Here is a 22,555-nt window from a genome sequence, read left to right on the forward strand (position 1 = left end):
ACAAGCCATCAAAGGAACTTCTGAAGAAAAAATAGGCAAGGCCAGATGGATTCACAAGTGAATTCTATCAAACATTTAAAGAATAACTAATCCCAATACTATAGAATATAATATTCATAAAGAATTAGAAAAAATATATCAAAGTTTACTGAAAAGAAAAAAAAGTCATGAATATCAAGGAAATAATTTTTTAAAAAGTGAAGAATGAGGACCTAACAGTATCAGATCTTAATCTATACTATAAAGCAGTGGTCATTAAAACAATATGATACTGGCTGAGACAAAAGGGTAGATCAATGGTATAAACTAGTGGTAAATGATTTCAGTAAGCTAGTGTTTGATAAACCCAAAGACCCCAACTTTCGGGACAAGAACTGACTATCTGAGGAAAATCTTCTGGGAAATTTGGAAAACAGTATGGGAGAGTGTAGGTTTAAATCAATATCTTACACCCTATACTGTAGTAAGGGAATTGTACAAGGCTAACTGATAGCCTTCAAACAAAGATTCCACAGAGTTGGCTGGGTCAGCATTCTAAGGCAGTTCGGGAACTGGCAACAGGCTCTCTCAGTCTGGAATGCAGACAGAGAGGCTTTGTGGAAGTGTCGCCATGTAGGAAAAGAACTTTGGAGCTGCCAGAGACTTGGATCATCTTTAAGGAGAGGTTGAGTGAGTGTTTCCTTTCTCCCTGGTAGACATTTTGAGTGGGTGTGAACCTCCTCCTTTCCTGAACCTTGTGAGGACTATTCATCTTGATACTGAAGTTTGATCCAAACAAGGACTCTGTACTTGTAAAAATCTGGGCCCCGTGGAGTTTATTAACCCCTTTATCTTTTATTACCCCTTTTATTTAGTTAGGTTAAGGACTTTTAGAAAGGCTAAGATTTTAATATCTGAGTGGGTTAGAAATTAGTCACTACCTGATTCCCCTTCCAAATCCCTTGTCTCTTTAGCTAATAAACCTGTTTTATATACTTTGTTAGTGATCCCTTCTGTTTAACCTTCCTTACAAACCTCACTATAACAATACCAAGATAAATTCAAAATGGGTAAATTATTTAAACATAAAGAATGAAATCACAAATAAATTAGTTGAACATAGACTAGTATACCTACAGATTCATGAGAAGGAAAGGAATTTAAGACCAAGCAAGAGATTGAGAACATTGCAAAATATAAAATGAATAACTTTGATTATATCAAATTAAAATTTTACATTTTTGCAATGTAACAGTGCAACATACTGGAGAACATTTTAATAACAAAAATGTCTTACAAGGCTTTAATTTCCCATATATATAAGGAACTAAGTCAATTTTACAAAATAATAAAACTATTCCCCAGTCCACAAATGGTCAAGGGACCTGAATAGTGATTTTTCACACAAGGAAATAAAAAATATCAATAAGCACATGAAAAAGTATTCTAAATGTCTTCTGAGTAGAGAAATGCAAATTAAAGAAACTCTGAGGTACCACCTTACATTTAGCAAACTGGCCAATATGACAGCAAAGGGAAGTTATAAATATTGGGGGCATATGGCAAAATTGGGACACTAATACACTGCTGGTGGAGTTGTGAATTGGTTCAACCATTCTGAAGGGCAACTTGGAACTATGCCCAAAGGGCTTTAAAAGAATGTCTACCATTTGACCCAGCCATTCCACTGCTGTTTTTAGACCCCAAAGAAATTATAAGGAAAAATATTTGTACAAAAATATTTATCTACATTCTTTGTGGTAGCAAAAATTTGGAAAAATAAGGATGTGTCCATTGATTGGGGAATGGCTTAATAAATTGATATATATTGGTGATGGAATATTGTGCTGAAAGAAATAAAAAACTTGAGAAATTCCATGTGAAATGGAATGATCTTCAGGAATTGATGCAGAGTAAAAAGGAGCAGTATCAGGAGAACATTGTACACACAGATTGATACATTGTGGCACAATCAAATATAACTAACTTTTCTTCTAGTAACAATGAAATGACCCAGGACAATACAGAGGAATTTAGGAGAAAGAATGTTATCCACATCCAGAGAAAGAACTGTGGAAACAGAAATACATTAGAAAAATATATGATTGAACATGTAGTTCAATAGGCATATAATTAGGGTTTTGATGTTAAGGAATTGCTCTACTACAAATATGAATAACATTGAAAAAGGTTTTGAACAATAATAACTGTATAAGCCAGTGGAACTGCCTATTGGTTTCAGGAGAGAGGAGAAAAGAATGGGGAGAGGAAAATCATCAATCATGTAACCATGGAAAAAATATTCTAAATTTAAAAAAAGAAAAGAAAGAAAAAGATATATTCCTTTCTATTCCATTAATTTTTCTCCAGAGGTCTATTAAATCTGCATTTTCTAAAACTATTTACCTACTTGATTTTTTTAAGGTTGTTTTTTTTGCTGTACTTTACCTAATTCTCACAGGGGAAGATTAATGTCCCCTACAAATATAGTTTATTATTCATTTCCTCCTGTAACTCATGTAACTTCATTTGGGAATATTGATGCAATGCCATTTGGTGAATATGTATTTAGTATTGATATTACTTTATTTTCTATTATGCCTTTGATCAAGATGTATTTCCTTTCCTTTCTCTCTCAATTAGATCAATTTCAAATTTTACTCTGTCTAAGGTCATATTTGCTGTCCCTGATTGTTCAACTTAGCTGAAGCTTAAAAGATTCTACTCGCTCCTTAATATTTCTTCTTTTATTAATTTGATAATAAAATTTTTACAACTTGAAAAATTATCATTTTTTTCTTTTTTAAATAGTTAAAAAAATTTTTATTAATCAATTTAGAATATTTTCCCATGGTTACATGATTCATGTTCTTTCCCTCCCCTCCTCCTTACCCCTTCCAAGAGCTAATGAGTAATTCCACTGGATTTTACATGTATCATTGTTCAAAATCTATTTCCATGTCATTAATATGTGCAATAGAGTGAACATTCAAAGTCAGAATTCCCAATTATATACCCATCAAATCATATGATCAATCATATGTTTTTCTTCTGTTTTTCTACTCCCACAGGTCTTTCTCTGGATGTGGATAGTCTTGTTTCTCATTAGACCCTTGGAATTGTCCTGGATCATTGAATTTCTTCTAGTAAAAAAGTCCATCACATTCAATTGTTCCACAATGTAAAAAATAATCTATTTTTAATATGTCCCACAACAATGAAACATTCATATAATCTTTAAGATTCAATTAAATAACTACTATAGATGTATGATATTTATTTTTCTATTATTCATATTTTAGTCACTTTCTTATACTTTGTTAGTTTTGTTTGTCTGAACGTTTGCTAAATTCATCAATAATTATTCTATAATTACCTTTTCATACACACACAGGCACACATACACTTTGTTATTAGACATAGATTACATATAGATGTATGTAGTTATATAATAGGTGTAGAGATATATAAACATATACATGAATTAATATATAGATATACAGATATAGAAATTAATATAGATAAATATACATGTAGACATAATGTAATATGTAAATTCCATCAACTCTCCTAATCAACTTTACTATTGAAAAGTTATACCATTAGAAATTATTTTGTTTTTTAATCAGCCTTTTGTTAATTTTTTTTTGTCATATACTAAGTTATAGTCTCCATGAACTTATTCATTTCAAATTCTTCTTTTCTCCTTTCACTGAAATTACTGTCCTATATTTCTCCCCCTCTGTTTATGGAACTGGAATGACCTCCAGGCACTGATGCAGGGCGAAAGGAGCAGAACCAGGAGGACATTGTACACAGAGACCAATACACTGTGGTACAATCGAATGTAATGGACTTCTCCATTAGTTGCAATGCAGTGATCCAAACAACTTGGAGTGATCCATGAGGAAAAAAAAAAACACTATCCACATTCAGAGGAAAAACTGTGGGAGTAGAAACACAGAAAAAAAAAACAATGGCTTCAATACATGGGTTGAGGGAAAATGGTTGAGGATGTAGACTCTAAATGAGCATCCTAATGCAAACATGAACAACATGGAAATAGGTTTTGATCAAGGACACATGTAATACCCATTGAAATTGTGTGTCGGCTGTGGGAAGCATGGGGGGACAGGAGGGAGGGAAATAATATAGTTCTTGTAACCAAGGAATAATGTTCTAAATTTACTAAATGAATTAATTTAAATTTTAAAAACTAAAGTAGATTGTCAATGGTGTGTGTGACTCTGACCATTGTCAGAAACCAATTGCCAACCACCAGAGACCAACTGCCAACTGTCAGAGAGAGTAACTGACACAGAAAATTGGTTACAACTGTCAACATTTGAAATTGACATGCTCTTTCAGGTCTACTTCAAACTCCAATTCGTTCTCAAGTCATTCACTCTAGTTCTTATATCTAAACTAATATAAAATACTTATTTTCTAATATCATCCTTAAAATCAGAGCAGCGGACAATACATTCACCATTCTATCATCGTCTTGTTTTCTTCAAAAATGAACCTCATTATCCTTTGGTAATGAGGTATAGAGTGTCTGATTAGGCTGATAAAAAACTATAGCAATTTCTGTTGCCTGTTATCAAATCCAAGAATCACTTTTCCTTAGTCTTTCCTCACTCTTCCAAATTATGCTGGAATCATAATCATAATCATTATGTTGCAATCAAAAGCAAACAACAAGGGATATCTTTTCTTGGAATTCTCCTTATTCACCTTTTTTTGATAAGCCGAATCAGATAGATACTTTGATATATGTTCTTTACTTTTATTTCAGAAATTCTAGAAGCATTCTTTGAAGAGAATCAATCTCAAAAACCCTTCTACTTTTTGTCCAATTGAGTTTCATTCCCTGTATCCTTTAAAACAATGGTATTTTCCCTCAACTTACTGTTACAAAGAAATTTCTTTATTAGCTCATAGATGATTTATATATGTTCAATGTACAAGCACCTTGAGACTAAGTTAAATAGATACATTTTATACTAAAATTTGAAAAATAATTTGAAGTTTAAAATGAACCAAAGCACATTAGGGGCTCAAAATTAAAATGATTTTTTTCTGTACTATTCTTTCATGAGACAGAATAAATATGGTGAAAGAGAAGCTTCTTAAAATTCTTAGAATCAGTGTCTAATATTTCTACTGAAATTCCTATAAACTAAGAGTCATCTTAGATAAGAAATATCTAGAAGTCTAAAATAAATGGATTAGACTAGATTAGAACAATGATAATTTAGGATTATCACAGTCCTTAACCTATGTAGTTACAAAGATATTTGGAAACTATTTCTGGGGTGAAGTCATTTGAGAGGAAGTATGGTTTAGAGGACACTGGGAAAAATGATAGTCCTTAGAGGTAAGAAGAGATAATTCTCCTTACCTGCATAGGAGTGGTAGAGAGAACATGAACCCTTAGAAAAAGGTAAAATATCAATGAAATCTTAGTGATATACCAGGTTGAATTTTTCTGATTACCACAAGAAAACTGGTAAGACAAGTTGTAGGAAGGAATAACTCTAAGGGAAAATCCTGTTTGTCTCATACCTGTTATGATGTTGGATTTAGGTATAAGATACCTAAATGAGATACCATGTACTTTGAAGTCTTAAAGATGAATACGAATAGATGCATGTCTGCTTTCTCAGGGTATAATTGCCTCAACTTAGAAAGGCCAATTCTTCATGAAATTTCCCAAAAATATTATCCAACTTTATCTCTCATTCTTAATACCAGTTAAAAGTCGATATGCGTTTCTGTGAAATGCAAATGAAAGTAATTTCAGATTTTTTTCTAGTGAGTGTCAATGCTTAGGAGATGTGACTAAAGTAAAAAAAAGCAACTTCTTAAAATGATATCAACACTGACATTTGAAAAATCAACTTGAAAATATTTACCTGCTCAATCAATCCTTCAGTAGATAAATAGGATTATAAGCTCACATTACTTAGTAAATACACTTTGTGATTCATAATTTACAAATGACTTCAGAGAATTATTTGGCTCTCTATCACTTTTAGTGTCCTGATAATAAGAACTAAGATTGCATGGTGAGATAAAGTCCATAGTGCCCACTCTGCTCCAGACACTTTATTAAAGAATTAAAATACAAATGCAAAATGCATGAACATGACAAAAAAATTATATGATGAAAACCATGAGTAATTACTTGAGTTTTTTCTCTTCCTTCCTTTCCTCCCTTCCTTTTTCCTTTCCTTTTTCCTTTCCTTTCCTTTCCTTTCCTTTCCTTTCCTTTCCTTTCCTTTCCTTTCCTTTCCTTTCCTTTCCTTTCCTTTCCTTTCCTTTCCTTTCCTTTCCTTTCCTTTCCTTTCCTTTCCTTTCCTTTCCTTTCCTTTCCTTTCCTTTCCTTTCCTTTCCTTTCCTCTTATTCTTTCCCTTCCTTTCCTTTCCTTTCATTTCTTTCATCTCCTCCCTTCTTCTGTCCTCTTCACTCTTGTCTTCTCCTTCCCCTTTCTCTCCTCTCCTCTCATCTTTCCCCCCTCTTTCTTCCTTGTTTCTTTCTTTCACTTAACTATGTAAGTGTCAGGCAGATGCCAGCAATTTTAAAATCTCAGAAGCAATTTTAAAATCTCAGAGAATTTTGCTCAGACCAGAACATCTTAAGTCAATGACGCTATAATAAATCAATTAATTATATAAATAAGACCAGAGCTTTTGAAGTAAATGTGTTAATATAAATGATTAAAATGACTTCAATTGAAGCTAACTTAAAAAAATCTCAATACGATAGCATTTGACGACTCTATTAATAGCTTGAACTATTGCTAGAATATTGTTGCATTAATACTATCTAATTATAGAATGTATTGATACTTAATATAATGGCAGAGGAGAGCACTCAGCACTTATCTTTTCTACAAAGAAAACCTTATTCATGAACCTTAACTTTCTTCTTTGTATATTCTTCCCTTGAAATCCCCTCAGTAGAGTGAGAAATTAATTTCTCTCAAGTTTTCTTATGGGAATTATAGCAAACTTTTAGATTTTACTTTTGCATAGTTCATACAAGTCCCTTTTACAAAGACAGTCATCAGTGATCATTTTCAGTTGTGTTCTGACCATTTCAGAGTTACACACACACACACACACACACACACACATACATACACACACATACATACATAAAACAGCTAATCATAGGTAAGTACTTTTTTCTAAGACAACTCAATATTTTAGCAAACATTTATTTTTCCAAATATCATGAGACATCTTTAAATATAGATGTGAATATGAGTATATATATTTCACATATAAGAAGGAAAAGAAGGAGAAAGGGTGGTAGAAAAAGAGAAAGAAAAAAGTGAGAAAGAGATACCGAGAAAATTAACTGAAAATGTGTTTTCTTTGCCTTAGAGAATTTCAGATCAATAAACTCTACACCTTAAAGTCTTACAGAGTTGCCTGACTGTTCAAATAAATTACAAAGGGTTACATACCTATTATTTGTTACAATTTGAATCTAGATCTTTCTGAATCTTGACTCTGAGCCTGACAACCAATCACTATAATACATAGCCTCACTATTTGTATATGTATATATAAAGTTATGCCCAAATGTATAGAAATATACACGGGGATTATATGTGCATATATATGCTTATTTACATGCACACACATGAGCATATTATGTTAGAATGTGTATAAGCTTAAATTTATATCTGTACATATAAGCAGATGAATTTGTGTTAGTTTTATTTTTGTGTTATATATGCATATATATTGCACATATATACATGTATGTATAAATAAAGATGTTTGCATGTAGTATAAATTTTAAACCAATAAAAAATAAGAGAACTCCAAGACCCTTAAAAGTGACATAGTATCAGTCAAATGTGGTGCTGCTCTATTGGTTGTGTATGGGAAAGAGCCAAGTTGTCCTTAATCACAAAAAGAAACTGCCCCAGAACTACCCTGAGGAACCATCTGTTTGAACTTGGCTTTTGTGTTTTTCTAATGAATGGTTTCCAGCTGTTCTGTTTGCTGATCCTTTAAATTACTGTACTTTAGTATAAACAGTGAAAACATTATGAAAGAGAAATTCCCAGTGTTACTCCTTAAAATCAAAGACTGACTGATGACTGAGGTTTTCCACCTCTTACAGTTTCAATTCCATTCTATCTTAAGGAGAAAAGTATTTTTATTGAAGTCAAGAGTCTCCTAAAGTCAGTAAATTGGTAAATGATCCAATATTAATCACCTCCTACTTTATCAATAGAAAACATTAAAGAAGAGGTCATGAAGCTAAATCAAACTTCAATAACAAAATGTTCTAGTCTTTTTTTAGTTTTGTTTCTAATAGTGCTCTTCTTTTTCCTGTGTCTTATTTTGTGGTTCCTGGTTTCACATCATCACCTACTCTTATTCTTCCAAAAACAGAATATAAATAATGCAATGTACTAGAAATGAATATCACTAGCATTCCAGGTATCATCCTTGCTAGTAATCAAGTGATTCATCAAAAATAAGCTATCAATTTTCTACTGCATTCTTTGGCCACGGCAGTTTATGGAGTAAAGAAACATACAAAATGGCCCTAACTCCTTTTTGGCCCCTTTCCATAGATATAATGTTTATGGTGACATAATTATAGATAAAGGATATATTGGGATGCTAAGGATTACCCATTCTCTGACTACATGTAATATTGATTTGATTATTAGTAGTATAAATGAGAGATCTTTGGTTACCAACCAACAAATGAAAATACTCCCCAAGAAACTGAATAACAAATTTTTGATATGCTCTATTTAAATAAAATCAATGAAAAAATAAGTTGTCACCAATAGGATGGATATATTTATTTTTGAGAAATAAATAACAAAACTCACAGAAGGGGTGTCTTTTTATTCTCATCATTTCATGAGACATTTACTTTTCTTTGTATATATATATATGTATATATATATGTATATATATACATATATATGAAGCTAAACAGCAGTAGGGAAGCACTAGTATTAATATGTAAAGGCTTCTTATAGAAGGTAGATTTTTAGCTAGTATTTGAAAGAAGTCAGGAAATCCAGGTGGAGATAAGGCAGAGAATTCAAGGCATGGAGAAAGTCAATGAAAATGCCCATAAGCAAAATATGGAGTATCTTATGGGAAGAATAATAAACCCAGTGTCAATGAATTGCAGATTACATGATGATGAATTATGTGTAAGAAGACTAGGAGAGTTACAAATAATGAAAGACTGAATGCCAATGACAAAACTTTATACTTAATTTCAGGGATGATAGGGAGTCATGGTCATGGAAGTTTACTGAGGAGAGTGGGATATGGTTGAAGCCATGCTGGTCATTATGAAGATCATTTTAACTATTGAGTTGAAAATGGAATAGAGTGGGAAGAGATTTGTGGCAGGGGAAATCAAGCAGTAGGTTATTGCAAAATTCTAGAGCAACCAAATTTAAGATACCTAGATGACATCTAATTAAGAGGTGTCCATTAGGGCACTGTTGTCTTTTAACCCACTTGATGAAATTTCAGGACTTTAACAACACATGTACATTTACTTATAAGATTAAAGACAAGTAATAGACACTAAAATCTAATGGAGTGTCACCTTCAGATTTTCAGTGCACCATTTGAATCTTAAATAAGGTGTCCACTATTAGATGAAATCAAATGACATTTAACTTCAAGACTAAGTCATGTCCCTTGTGACTGTCAAGGGTTAACAGGATTCTAATGGCTTTGTGATATTTAGAATTGCTTTGGAACATCAGGATCAGCCTGATACAGCAGTGACATATGTCCTAGAAATGACTTTGAAATGTTCTTAACCACAAGAAAAGATCAGAATTCCTTGAAGAGTGTCCTATTTCCCTCTATGTTATCAAAATTATGTTCTGGTTTATATTCAAAGTGGCTGACAGTATTAGTTTTGTGGTAGACAGTTTTCCCATGTTTTTCACCCCTTAGGCTATCTCTCCTATTGTTTATGAAAACTATAATATTTCCTCCTTTCTGGGCTTGGATCTATCCAACCCGCCCCTCCCCAATATTATATTTGTGATTTTTATCTCTCAATTGAAATAAAACTTTGCCGCAGAGCTATTTGTCTATTTGATTTATTATAATAATGTAATTGTTGCTAGTTTGATTCAAAGATTGGCATAAATTCAATGAGAGCTGATACAACTTTATGTCAGGAAACTCAGGGAAAAGAATTTCCTCTTTTTATTTCACCTCTCAGAAAATAAGGGGAAGAAGATTCCTCTATTTGACCTCAAGTAACAATGGTACTTTCAGCAGAAGTACATGGCAGTAGGGTCAGAGTCAAGTTGATAGAGTTGGTACATAGAACCAATTGATCTCTACCAAATTACACTTAAAAAACTATAATATATACCTCAAAATGAATTTTCATAACCCACAAAAATATAGGGTGAAAAATTTTTTAGCTCAAAGCAACTAAGAAGGTTAGCATGAAAGATTTATTGAACTGAGGTGGAAGTGGAGGGCAAAGCAGCATTCCAAGGCAGGCCCCATCATGTGGCCAAAGACTTTTGGGGCAATTGAATTGGCAGCAAAGGCTTTTGGAGCTCTTAGCAACATCAGATTGTATGAGGGATCAGGCAACTGCTCAGAAGGAGATTATATGAGTACCTTTATTGGCTCTATGTTCAAGACTATTGTGGCATTGTTCATATACTGATTCAGGTAACAGTGCATGGTCCTTGTCTCAGGGTAAGGAAGACTGTAGTCTTCTTGATTGTAGTTTCTCAGAGTCCAGAGTACTGGTGCGTAAAGTATTAGAGACTTCTCCTTAGATCATAACATTTTGGAAACTAAAAATGCCCAGAACTAACTCTGAAGTCAGCTGTACAAAGAACCTAAAACTTAGAACAGTGCTGCCTTCAATGAAGAAGCAGTCCAAGTTTAATAATGTTTTTTAATTAAAAGAAAAAATGTCAAAAATTGTGCAAACAACAACAAAACTTCAACATAGAAAGTTATTATGGTTACAGGAAAGACCAAACACACACACACACACACAGACACACACACACACACACACACACCAATAAATGAGAAGACAATAAAATCAATACCGCTGTGCTCAAAGATTCCAAGAAAAATATGAATTGATATTAAACTCAAACAGAAGTAATTGGAGAGCTAAAAAAGTATTATAAAATCAAATGAGAAGAAAAATTAAATTGGGAAAAGAAATGAAAGTGACACAGGAAAATCATAAAAAAGGCCAACACCTTCATAAAGAAGGCACAAAAAATATTTAAAAAATAATATTTCAAAAAACAGAAAAGACCAATTGGTAAAAGAAGAAAAATAATCCAGTGAAGAGAATTCTTTAAAATAACAGAATTGGTCAAATGGAAATGGAGGCATAAGAGCTAACTCAAGAAAATTCTTTCTAAAAACTGGAATTGGGGAAGTGGAAATGAATGACTCGATGAGACATCAACAATCAATGTAAAAAAATGAAAAAATATAGAAGAAAACATAAAAATATTCAATTAGAAAAACAATTGACCTGGATTATAAATCCACTTTCTACTTGCTTGCCATCAGCCCTACTGAGACCATCGGCATTCCTACCCCACAGGACCCCCAACCAGGTGGTCCCCAGTGGTTCTGACAGACTATATGAAAGTTGTGATCCAAAAAAGAACTTAGACATCAACTAGAGGCTTCCCAATAAGATCAGGATTGAAACAAGGATGCCCAATATCACCTCTATTATTTAACATTTTACTAGAGACACTAGATGTAGCGATTAGAGAAGAAAAAGTTATTGAAGATATTAAAATAAGCAACGAGGAGACCCAGCTATTACTCTTTCCAGATGATATGATGATCTACTTAAAGAGTCCTAAGGAATCAACCAAAAGGCTAGTTGAAATAATCAACAACTTTAGCAAAGTTGAAAGATACAAAATAAACCCACATAAGTCATCAGCATTTCTATATATCTCCAACCCATCTCAGCAGCAAGAATTAAAAAGAGAAACTCCATTTAAAATCACCCTAGACAATATAAAATACCTAGGGATCTATCTGCCAAGACAAACACAGGAAGGATATGAGCACAGCTACAAAACACTCTCCACACAATTAAAACTAGATCTAAAAAACTGGGAAAACACTGATTGCTCATGGACGAGCTAACATAACAAAAATGACAATCCTACCCAAATTAATTTACTTTTCCAGTACCATATTCACTGAACTACCAAAAAACTTTTTTTATTGAATTAGAAAAAACCATAACAAAGTTCATTTGGAGGAACAAAAGATCAAGAATATCCAGGGAAATCATGAAAAAAATGTAAAAGAAGATGGCCCTGCAGTCCCTGATCTCAAACTATACTATAAAGCAGTGGTCATCAAAACAATTTGGGAGGAGGTGGAGTTAAGATGGTGGTGTAGATGCAGCAAAAGTTCAGACCTCTGAAAACCCTTCCTTAAAGATTACAAACTGAATGTTCCTAGGGAACTGAAAATCAAGCCTAACAAAAAGACAGAGCCAAGGAATCCTCCTGCTGGACTCAATTCAAAAGGTACATCCCCCAACAGCCAGATTTCAAGAACACTTGAGTTTAAGGGGAAGGATGAAGGAAGGTCCTAGCACCCCCCCCCCAAAGTGCTAAGCCTCCAGAGGCAGCAGGAACCTCTGGGCAGGCAAAGGCACTGGTCTTCAGAGTGTACCTCATGGGTAGGGCTGTACCAGGCTCAGAGCATCAAACACAGGTGGTGGGGAAGGAGAAGTAGTGCAGAGCAGGCAGCCTGGTCACAGAGGCAGAGATCCTCCATATTGCCCCAGCCTTCCAGGAGGTTTTGGCCTCAGGACACATCCACCCCAACTCAGCTGAACTTAATCCCATAAAAAGCCTCCAGAGGACAAGGAAGCTCAAGCTCCAATATCCCTCCCCACAGACTGCATTGAGAGATTTCTTGACATTGCTCCAAGAAGGAAGACTGACAGAAAACCCCAAAACCAAAAGAATGAGAAGAGCAAGAGCACAGAAAACTGTGGGGAGTAAAGAAGGGTGTAAATATGAGCAAACAACAGAAAAAGAAAAAATAAATTACAATTGACAGCTTATATACAGGCAATGAACAAAGAGTAAACGTAACAGAGGAAGATCAAGGAACATCAAGAAAAAACACAGAAACTCCAGAAAATTGGACACAGGCTTTGGAAGAACTCAAAATACAATTCAAAGGACAATTAATAGAGGCTGAAGACAACTGAGAAAAACACTTAAAAACTAAGATAAGTCATTTGGAAACAGAAAATATTGTCTTGAAAAACAAAATCAACCAGCTTGAAAATGAGGCAAAGGAGATGAAAGATGAGGCAAAAAAGATGAAATATCAGGCAAAGGAGATGAAAGATGAGGTAAAGAGGATGAAAGATGAGGCAAAAGAGATGAGAGATATGGAAAAGAGAATGAAATATGATCTCCAAAGAAAATCAGACCAGAAGGAGAAGGATCACCAAAAAGCCAGGGATGAAATCCAGTCTTTAACAATCAGAATACAACAACTAGAATAAGGTGACCTCACAAGGCAGCAGGACACTAGAAAACAAAACCAAAAGCATGAAAAATTGAAGAAACTATGACACATCTCATTCACAAAACAGAAGATTTAGAAAATCATTCGAGGAGAGACAACTTAAGAATCATTGGTCGACCAGAAGAATATGACAATAGAAAAAGCCTGTACATCATACTACAGGAAATTATACAAGAAAACTGCCCTGATATTCTAGAACAAGAGGAAGAAGTAGAGATTGAAAGAATGTGCAGATCACCTCCAGTACTTAATCCCCAAATGACAACACCCAGGAATATTATAGCAAAATTCAAGAACATTTAGACCAAGGAAAAAATATTACAAGCTGCCAAGAAGTCATTCAGATACCATGAAACCACAGTGAAGATAACACAGGATCTGGCTGCATCAACACTGAAAAACCTAACGGAATGGAATATGATATTCCGGAAAGTAAGGGAACTAGGTTTACAAGCAAGAATCAACTACACAGCAAAACTGACTATATTCTTTCAAGGGAAAGTATGGTCATTCAACAAAATAGAAGAATTCCAAGAATTTGTAAAGAAATGACCAGACCTGAACAGAAAATTGGATGCCCAAACACAGAACTCAAGAGAATCATCAAAAGGTAATTAAAAAATAGTGAAAAAAAAAATGAAAAAAAACTTTTTTAAGAGACCATATAAGTTAAAATGATATATATTCCTATAAGAAAATTAGTCATTGTAACTCTTAAAAATTGTTATTATCACCTGGGCAGCTAGGAGAATTACACTTAGAGGGAACAGTGACAAACTGTATAGGATGAAATGACAAGACATAAATATGTATATAAATATATGTATGCATAAATATATATATATATATACACAAACTAGAGCTAAAAAAAGGTTAATACTAAAAGAAATGGGAAAAGAAATAAAACGGGGGAAATTTATGTCACAAAGAAGCTTGTGGCAGAAAGGGAAAGAAGATCAATACATTGGAATGGTGAAGAGGTTGGAGATAAGAAATACTCAACTTTGACCCAAAGAGGGAATAACAATCTAATCCATTGTGCAGAGAATAGATTTACTTCCTATAGGGAAGTAGAAGGGTAACAAACACACTGCTTGGGAGGGAAGTAGTACAAAGGAGGGAGAGGGTGGGGTAGTTTTAAAAAGACTGCAAAGAAAATAAGGGGGGAAAGAATGAAGGAGTTGAAGAAGAAATAAAACAAGGGTAAGAACTAGGGGGATTGATTAAAAACAAACATTGGTGTAGAAGAAAATAGTGAAAGAATACAAGGCAGGATTAAGAGTAGAAATCAAAATGCTGGGAAATACACAGCTAGTAATCATAACTCTGAATGTGAATGGAATGAACTCACCCATAAAACACAATCAAATAGCAGAGTGGATTACAATCCAAAACCCTACCATATGCTGTCTACAAGAAACACACATGAGGAAGGTAGATATGCACAGGGTGAAAGTAAGAGGAAGGAGCCAAATCTATTGGGAATCAGCTGATAAAAAGAAGGCAGGTGTCACAATCATGATATTTGACAAAGCCAAAGTAAAAATAAACTTACTTAAAAGAGATGGGTAAGGTAACTACATCCTGATAAAAGGTAGTATAGTCAATGAGGAAATATCTGTACTCAACATGTATGCACCAAATGGCATAGCGTCCAAATTTCAAAAGAAGAAACTAATAGAGGACTTCCGGTTAAGATGGCGGCTTAGAGAAAGCTAAAGCTCAGATCTCCGGAAAACCCTTCCCGACCGATCTCAAACGATAAGCTCCTAAGGCGCCGAAATTCAAAACGATCAACAGCACAGACCCTGGGAACCCTCCTCCTGGACCTGGACCCGGTTCAAAAGGTACGGCTCCCCTTAAAAGCCAGAACCCGAGATCACTCGGAACTCAGGGGTAGGAGCGCAGAGTCCAAGGCTCCCGGAAGCCGCAGCCCGGCCAGGCTCAGAGAGCAGAACCCTCAGGGCCTTCTACAGCCCCGGTGAAAGTTACTGCCTGGGGCTTCCGCTGCAGAGAGCTGGTCGAAACAACAGCAACCCTCAGGGCGGGCAAGACAGCCTCACGCTGGATCCTGCTATCCAAGTCTCAGTGAAAGTCCTTGCCCTCAGAGCTTGGGCTAGCTGCAGCCCATCCCCCCGCAGGCTGACGAAACAGCCTCACGGCCAGCGATTCTGAAGGCAACTTCCGGAAAGCGAGCCAGGGAGAGAGTGTGGCCTCGTGGTCCGACCCTTCCATTCCAGTTCCAGTGAGGCATATTCAGTTTAACCCAGGGAAAGCTCATAGAACCATCTGCCCAGGACTGCCTCTGAACACCAGACAGAGACAAGAAAAAATAATCCTCCACATTCAGAAATGGCAAACTCCACAGAACCACAGAAGCCCCAAAATACCAAGAAAAATAAGAAGAAAGGGGCGACTTTGGACACATTCTATGGAGCCAAAATACAAAATACAGAGCAGACAGAAGATAATATAAAAGAAAATGCTCCAAAACCTTCCAAAGGAAATGGAAACTCTCCACAAACCTATGAAGAATTTGAATCAGAAATGACCAAAAAGATGGAAGCCTTCTGGGAGGAAAAGTTGGAAATAATGCAAAAGAAATTCACGCATCTACAAAACCAGTTTGACCAAACTGTAAAAGAAAACCAGGCTTTAAAGGCCAGAATCAGGCAGCTGGAAGACAACGATCGTGTAAAAGAGCAAGAATCAATAAAGCAAAGCCAAAATACCAAGAAATTAGAAGAGAACATAAAATATCTCACCGACAAGGTGATAGATCTGGAAAATAGGGGGAGAAGGGATAATTTAAGAATAATTGGACTCCCAGAAAAGCCAGAAATAAACACCAAACTGGACATGGTGATACAAGATATAATCAAAGAAAATTGCCCAGAGATTCTAGAACAAGGGGGCAATACAGCCACTGACAGAGCTCACAGAACGCCTTCTACACTAAACCCCCAAAAGACAACTCCCAGGAATGTAATTGCCAAATTCCAAAGCTATCAAACAAAAGAAAAAATCCTACAGGAAGCCAGAAAAAGACAATTTAGATATAAAGGAATGCCAATCAGGGTCACCCAAGACCTTGCAAGTTCTACTCTGAATGATCGTAAGGCATGGAACATGATCTTCAGAAAGGCAAGAGAGCTGGGTCTCCAACCAAGAATCAGCTACCCAGCAAAACTGACTATATACTTCCAAGGGAAAGTATGGGCATTCAACAAAATAGAAGACTTCCAACTTTTTGCAAAGAAAAGACCAGAGCTCTGTGGAAAGTTTGATACCGAAAATCAAAGAGCAAGGAATACCTGAAAAGGTAAATATTAAGGAAAGGGGAAAATGTTATCTTCTTCTTTAACTCAAACTCTCTTCTATAAGGACTACATTTATATCAACCTATGTATACTAACATGTGGGGAAAATGTAATGTATAAATAGGGGGTAAAGAAAGACCAAATAGAATAATCATTCTCACACAAAGATTCACATGGGAAGGGGAGGGGAAGAAAACTCCTATAAGAAGGAGAGGAAGAGAGGGGGGGGGGTTACTTAAACCTCAATCTCAGGGAAATCAGCTCTGAGAGGGAAAAACATCCAGATCCATTGGGATCTTGAATTCTATCTTACCCAACAAGGGTAAGGAGAAGGGAAAACCAAGAGGGGGAGGGGGAGAGGGGGAACAAAAAGGGAGGGAAAGAGAGGGGGGAGGGGGAGGGAACAAAAAGGGAGGGACTAAAAAGGGAAACATCAAGGGAGGGGACAAGGGGGACTGTTTCAAAGTAAATCACTGGACTAAAAGGTAGAGCCGAAGAAGAAAAGGTTAGAATTAGGGAAGGCAATCAAAATGCCAGGGAGTCCACAAATGACAATCATAACTTTGAACGTGAATGGGATGAACTCACCCATAAAACGTAGACGAATAGCAGAATGGATTAGAATCCAAAACCCTACCATATGTTGTCTTCAAGAAACACACATGAGGCGGGTTGACACCCACAAGGTCAGAATTAAAGGATGGAGTAAGACCTTCTGGGCTTCAACTGATAGAAAGAAGGCAGGAGTGGTAATCATGATATCTGATAAAGCCAATGCAAAAATAGACCTGATCAAAAGGGATAGGGAAGGTAATTATATTTTGTTAAAAGGGACTATAGACAATGAGGAAATATCATTAATCAATATGTATGCACCAAATAATATAGCACCCAAATTTCTAATGGAGAAACTAGGAGAATTGAAGGAAGAAATAGACAATAAAACCATACTAGTGGGAGACTTAAACCAACCATTATCAAATTTAGATAAATCAAATCAAAAAATAAATAAGAAAGAGGTAAAAGAAGTGAATGAAATCTTAGAAAAATTAGAATTAATAGACATATGGAGAAAAATAAATAGGGATAAAAAGGAATACACCTTCTTCTCAGCACCACATGGCACATTCACAAAAATTGACCATACATTAGGTCACAGAAACATAGCACACAAATGCAGAAAAGCAGAAATAATGAATGCAGCCTTCTCAGATCACAAGGCAATAAAAATAATGATTAGAAATGGTACATGGAAAACCAAATCTAAAACCAATTGGAAATTAAACAATATGATACTCCAAAACCGTTTAGTTAAAGAAGAAATCATAGAAACAATTAATAATTTCATCAAGGAAAATGACAATGGCGAAACATCCTTTCAAACCTTTTGGGATGCAGCCAAAGCGGTAATCAGAGGTAAATTCATATCCCTGAATGCTTATATTAACAAACAAGGGAGAGCAGAGATCAATCAATTGGAAATGCAAATGAAAAAACTGGAAAGCGATCAAATTAAAAACCCCCAGCAGAAAACCAAATTAGAAATCCTAAAAATTAAGGGAGAAATTAATAAAATCGAAAGTGATAGAACTATTGATTTAATAAATGAGACAAGAAGCTGGTACTTTGAAAAAACAAACAAAATAGACAAGGTACTGGTCAATCTAGTTAAAAAAAGGAAGGAAGAAAAGCAAATTCACAGCATTAAAGATGAAAAGGGGGACAGCACCTCCAATGAGGAGGAAATTAAGGCAATCATTAGAAATTACTTTGCCCAATTATATGGCAATAAATACACCAATTTAGGAGAAATGGATGAATATATACAAAAATACAAACTGCCTAGACTAACAGAAGAGGAAATAGAATTCCTAAATAATCCCATATCAGAAATTGAAATCCAACAAGCCATCAAAGAACTTCCTAAGAAAAAGTCCCCAGGGCCTGATGGATTCACCTGTGAATTCTATCAAACATTCAGAGAACAGTTAATCCCAATACTATACAAACTATTTGACATAATAAGCAAAGAGGGAGTTCTACCAAACTCCTTTTACGACACAAACATGGTACTGATTCCAAAACCAGGCAGGTCAAAAACAGAGAAAGAAAACTATAGGCCAATCTCCCTAATGAATATAGATGCAAAAATCTTAAATAGGATACTAGCAAAAAGACTCCAGCAAGTGATCAGAAGGATCATTCACCATGATCAAGTAGGATTCATACCAGGGATGCAGGGCTGGTTCAACATTAGGAAAACCATCCACATAATTGACCACATCAACAAGCAAACTAGCAAGAATCACATGATTATTTCAATAGATGCAGAAAAAGCCTTTGATAAAATACAACACCCATTCCTATTAAAAACACTAGAAAGCATAGGAATAGAAGGGTCATTCCTAAAAATAATAAACAGTATATATCTAAAACCAACAGCTAATATCATCTGCAATGGGGATAAACTAGATGCATTCCCAATAAGATCAGGAGTGAAACAAGGATGCCCATTATCACCTCTACTATTTGACATTGTACTAGAAACACTAGCAGTAGCAATTAGAGAAGATAAAGGAATTGAAGGCATCAAAATAGGCAAGGAGGAGACCAAGTTATCACTCTTTGCGGATGACATGATGGTCTACTTAAAGAATCCTAGAGATTCAACCAAAAAGCTAATTGAAATAATCAACAACTTTAGCAAAGTTGCAGGATACAAAATAAACCCACATAAATCATCAGCTTTTCTATATATCTCCAACACAGCTCAGCAGCAAGAACTAGAAAGAGAAATCCCATTCAAAATCACCTTAGACAAAATAAAATACCTAGGAATCTACCTCCCAAGACAAACACAGGAACTATATGAACACAACTACAAAACACTCGCCACACAACTAAAACTAGACTTGAACAAATGGAAAAACATTAACTGCTCATGGATAGGACGAGCCAATATAATAAAAATGACCATCCTACCCAAACTTATTTATCTATTTAGTGCCATACCCATTGAACTACCAAAATACTTCTTCACTGATTTAGAAAAAACCATAACAAAGTTCATTTGGAAGAACAAAAGATCAAGGATATCCAGGGAAATAATGAAAAAAAACACATATGATGGGGGCCTTGCAGTCCCTGACCTAAAACTATATTACAAAGCAGCAGTCATCAAAACAATTTGGTACTGGCTAAGAAACAGAAAGGAAGATCAGTGGAATAGACTGGGGGAAAGCGACCTCAGCAAGACAGTATACGATAAACCCAAAGATCCCAGCTTTTGGGACAAAAATCCACTATTCGATAAAAACTGCTGGGAAAATTGGAAGACAGTGTGGGAGAGACTAGGAATAGATCAACACCTCACACCCTACACCAAGATAAATTCAAAATGGGTGAGTGACTTAAACATAAAGAAGGAAACCATAAGTAAATTGGGTAAACACAGAATAGTATACATGTCAGACCTTTGGGAGGGGAAAGGCTTTAAAACCAAGCAAGATATAGAAAGAATCACAAAATGTAAAATAAATAATTTTGACTACATCAAACTAAAAAGCTTTTGTACAAACAAAACCAATATAACTAAAATCAGAAGGGAAACAACAAATTGGGAAAAAATCTTCATAGAAACCTCTGACAAAGGTTTAATTACTCATATTTATAAAGAACTAAATCAATTGTACAAAAAATCAAGCCATTCTCCAATTGATAAATGGGCAAGGGAAATGGATAGGCCGTTCTCAGATAAAGAAATCAAAACTATTAACAAGCACATGAAGAAGTGTTCTACATCTCTTATAATCAGAGAGATGCAAATCAAAACAACTCTGAGGTATCACCTCACACCTAGCAGATTGGCTAACATAACAGCAAAGGAAAGTAATGAATGCTGGAGGGGATGTGGCAAAATAGGGACATTAATTCATTGCTGGTGGAGCTGCGAACTGATCCAACCATTCTGGAGGGCAATTTGGAACTATGCCCAAAGGGTGCTAAAAGAATATCTACCCTTTGACCCAGCCATAGCACTGCTGGGTCTGTACCCCAAAGAGATAATGGACACAAAGACTTGTACAAAAATATTCATAGCTGCGCTCTTTGTGGTGGCCCAAAACTGGAAAATGAGGGGATGCCCATCAATTGGGGAATGGCTGAACAAACTGTGGTATATGTTGGTGATGGAGTACTATTGTGCTAAAAGGAATAATAAAGTGGAGAAGTTCCATGGAGACTGGAACAACCTCCAGGAAGTGATGCAGAGCGAGAGGAGCAGAACCAGGAGAACATTGTACACAGAGACAAACACACTGTGGTATCATCGAACGTAATGGACTTCTCCATTGGTGGTGGTGTAATGTCCCTGAACAACTTGCAGGGACCCAGGAGAAAAAAACACCATTCATAAGCAAAGGATAAACTATGGGAGTGGAAACACCGAGAAAAAGCAACTGCCTGAATACAGAGGTTGAGGGGACATGACAGAGGATAGACTCTAAATGAACACTCTAATGCAAATACTATCAACAAAGCAATGGGTTCAAATCAAGAAAACATCTAATGCCCAGTGGACTTACGCGTCGGCTATGGGGTGTGGGGGGGGGGGGAGGAAAAGAAAATGATCTATGTCTTTAACGAATAATGCTTGGAAATGATCAAATAAAATATATTAAAAAAAAAAGAAAAAAAAAGAAGAAACTAATAGAGCTCATGGATGAAATAGATAGAAAAACTATATTAGTGGGAGACCTGAACCTTCCTCTATCTGAACTAGATAAATCAAACCAAAAAATAAATAAGAAAGAGGTACAAGAAGTGAATGAAATGTTAAAAAAAATACTGTTCGTAGATATGTGGAGAAAAATAAATAGGGACAAAAAGGAATATACTTTCTTTTCAGCAGCACATTGTACATTCATAAAAATTGACCATGTATTAGGCCATAAAAACATTGCAAACAAGTGCAAAAGAGAAGAAATAATAAATGCAACCTTCTCAGATCACGATGCAATGAAAATAATAATTAGTAAGGGTACATGGAGAAGTAAATAAAATTAATTGGAAATTAAATAATACAATTCTCCAAAACCTGTTAAAGAACAAATCATAGGAACAATTAATAATTTAATCAAAGAAAATGACAATGATGAGACATTCTTTCAAAACCTATGAGATGCAGGCAAAGCAGGAGTCAGGGGAAAATTTATATCCATGAGTTCACATATTAACAAACTCTAGAGAGGGCAGAGGAAGATGAATTGTTCAAGCAAATAAAAAAAAATAAACTAGAAAGTGAACAAATTAAAAACCGTCTGATGAAGACTAAATTAGAGATCCCAAAAATCAAAGGAGAAATTAATCAATTTGAAAGTCAAAGAACTATTGATTTAATAAATAAGACTAGAAACTGCTACTTTGAAAAAAAACAAATAAAATAGACAAAGTACTGGTCAGTCTAATTAAAAAAAGGAAAGAAGAAAGCCAAATTGACAGTATCCAAGATGAAAAGGTAGACCTCACCTCTAATGAAGAGGAAATTAAGGCTATCATTAAAAACTATTATGCCCAATTATATGGCAACAAATATGGCAATCTAGGTGATATGGATGAATATTTACAAAAATATAAATTGCCTTGAGTAACAGAAGAAGAAA

Source organism: Monodelphis domestica, chromosome 2 (genome assembly GCF_027887165.1).
Source record: "Monodelphis domestica isolate mMonDom1 chromosome 2, mMonDom1.pri, whole genome shotgun sequence".
In the NCBI taxonomy this organism is placed as follows: Eukaryota; Metazoa; Chordata; class Mammalia; order Didelphimorphia; family Didelphidae; genus Monodelphis; species Monodelphis domestica.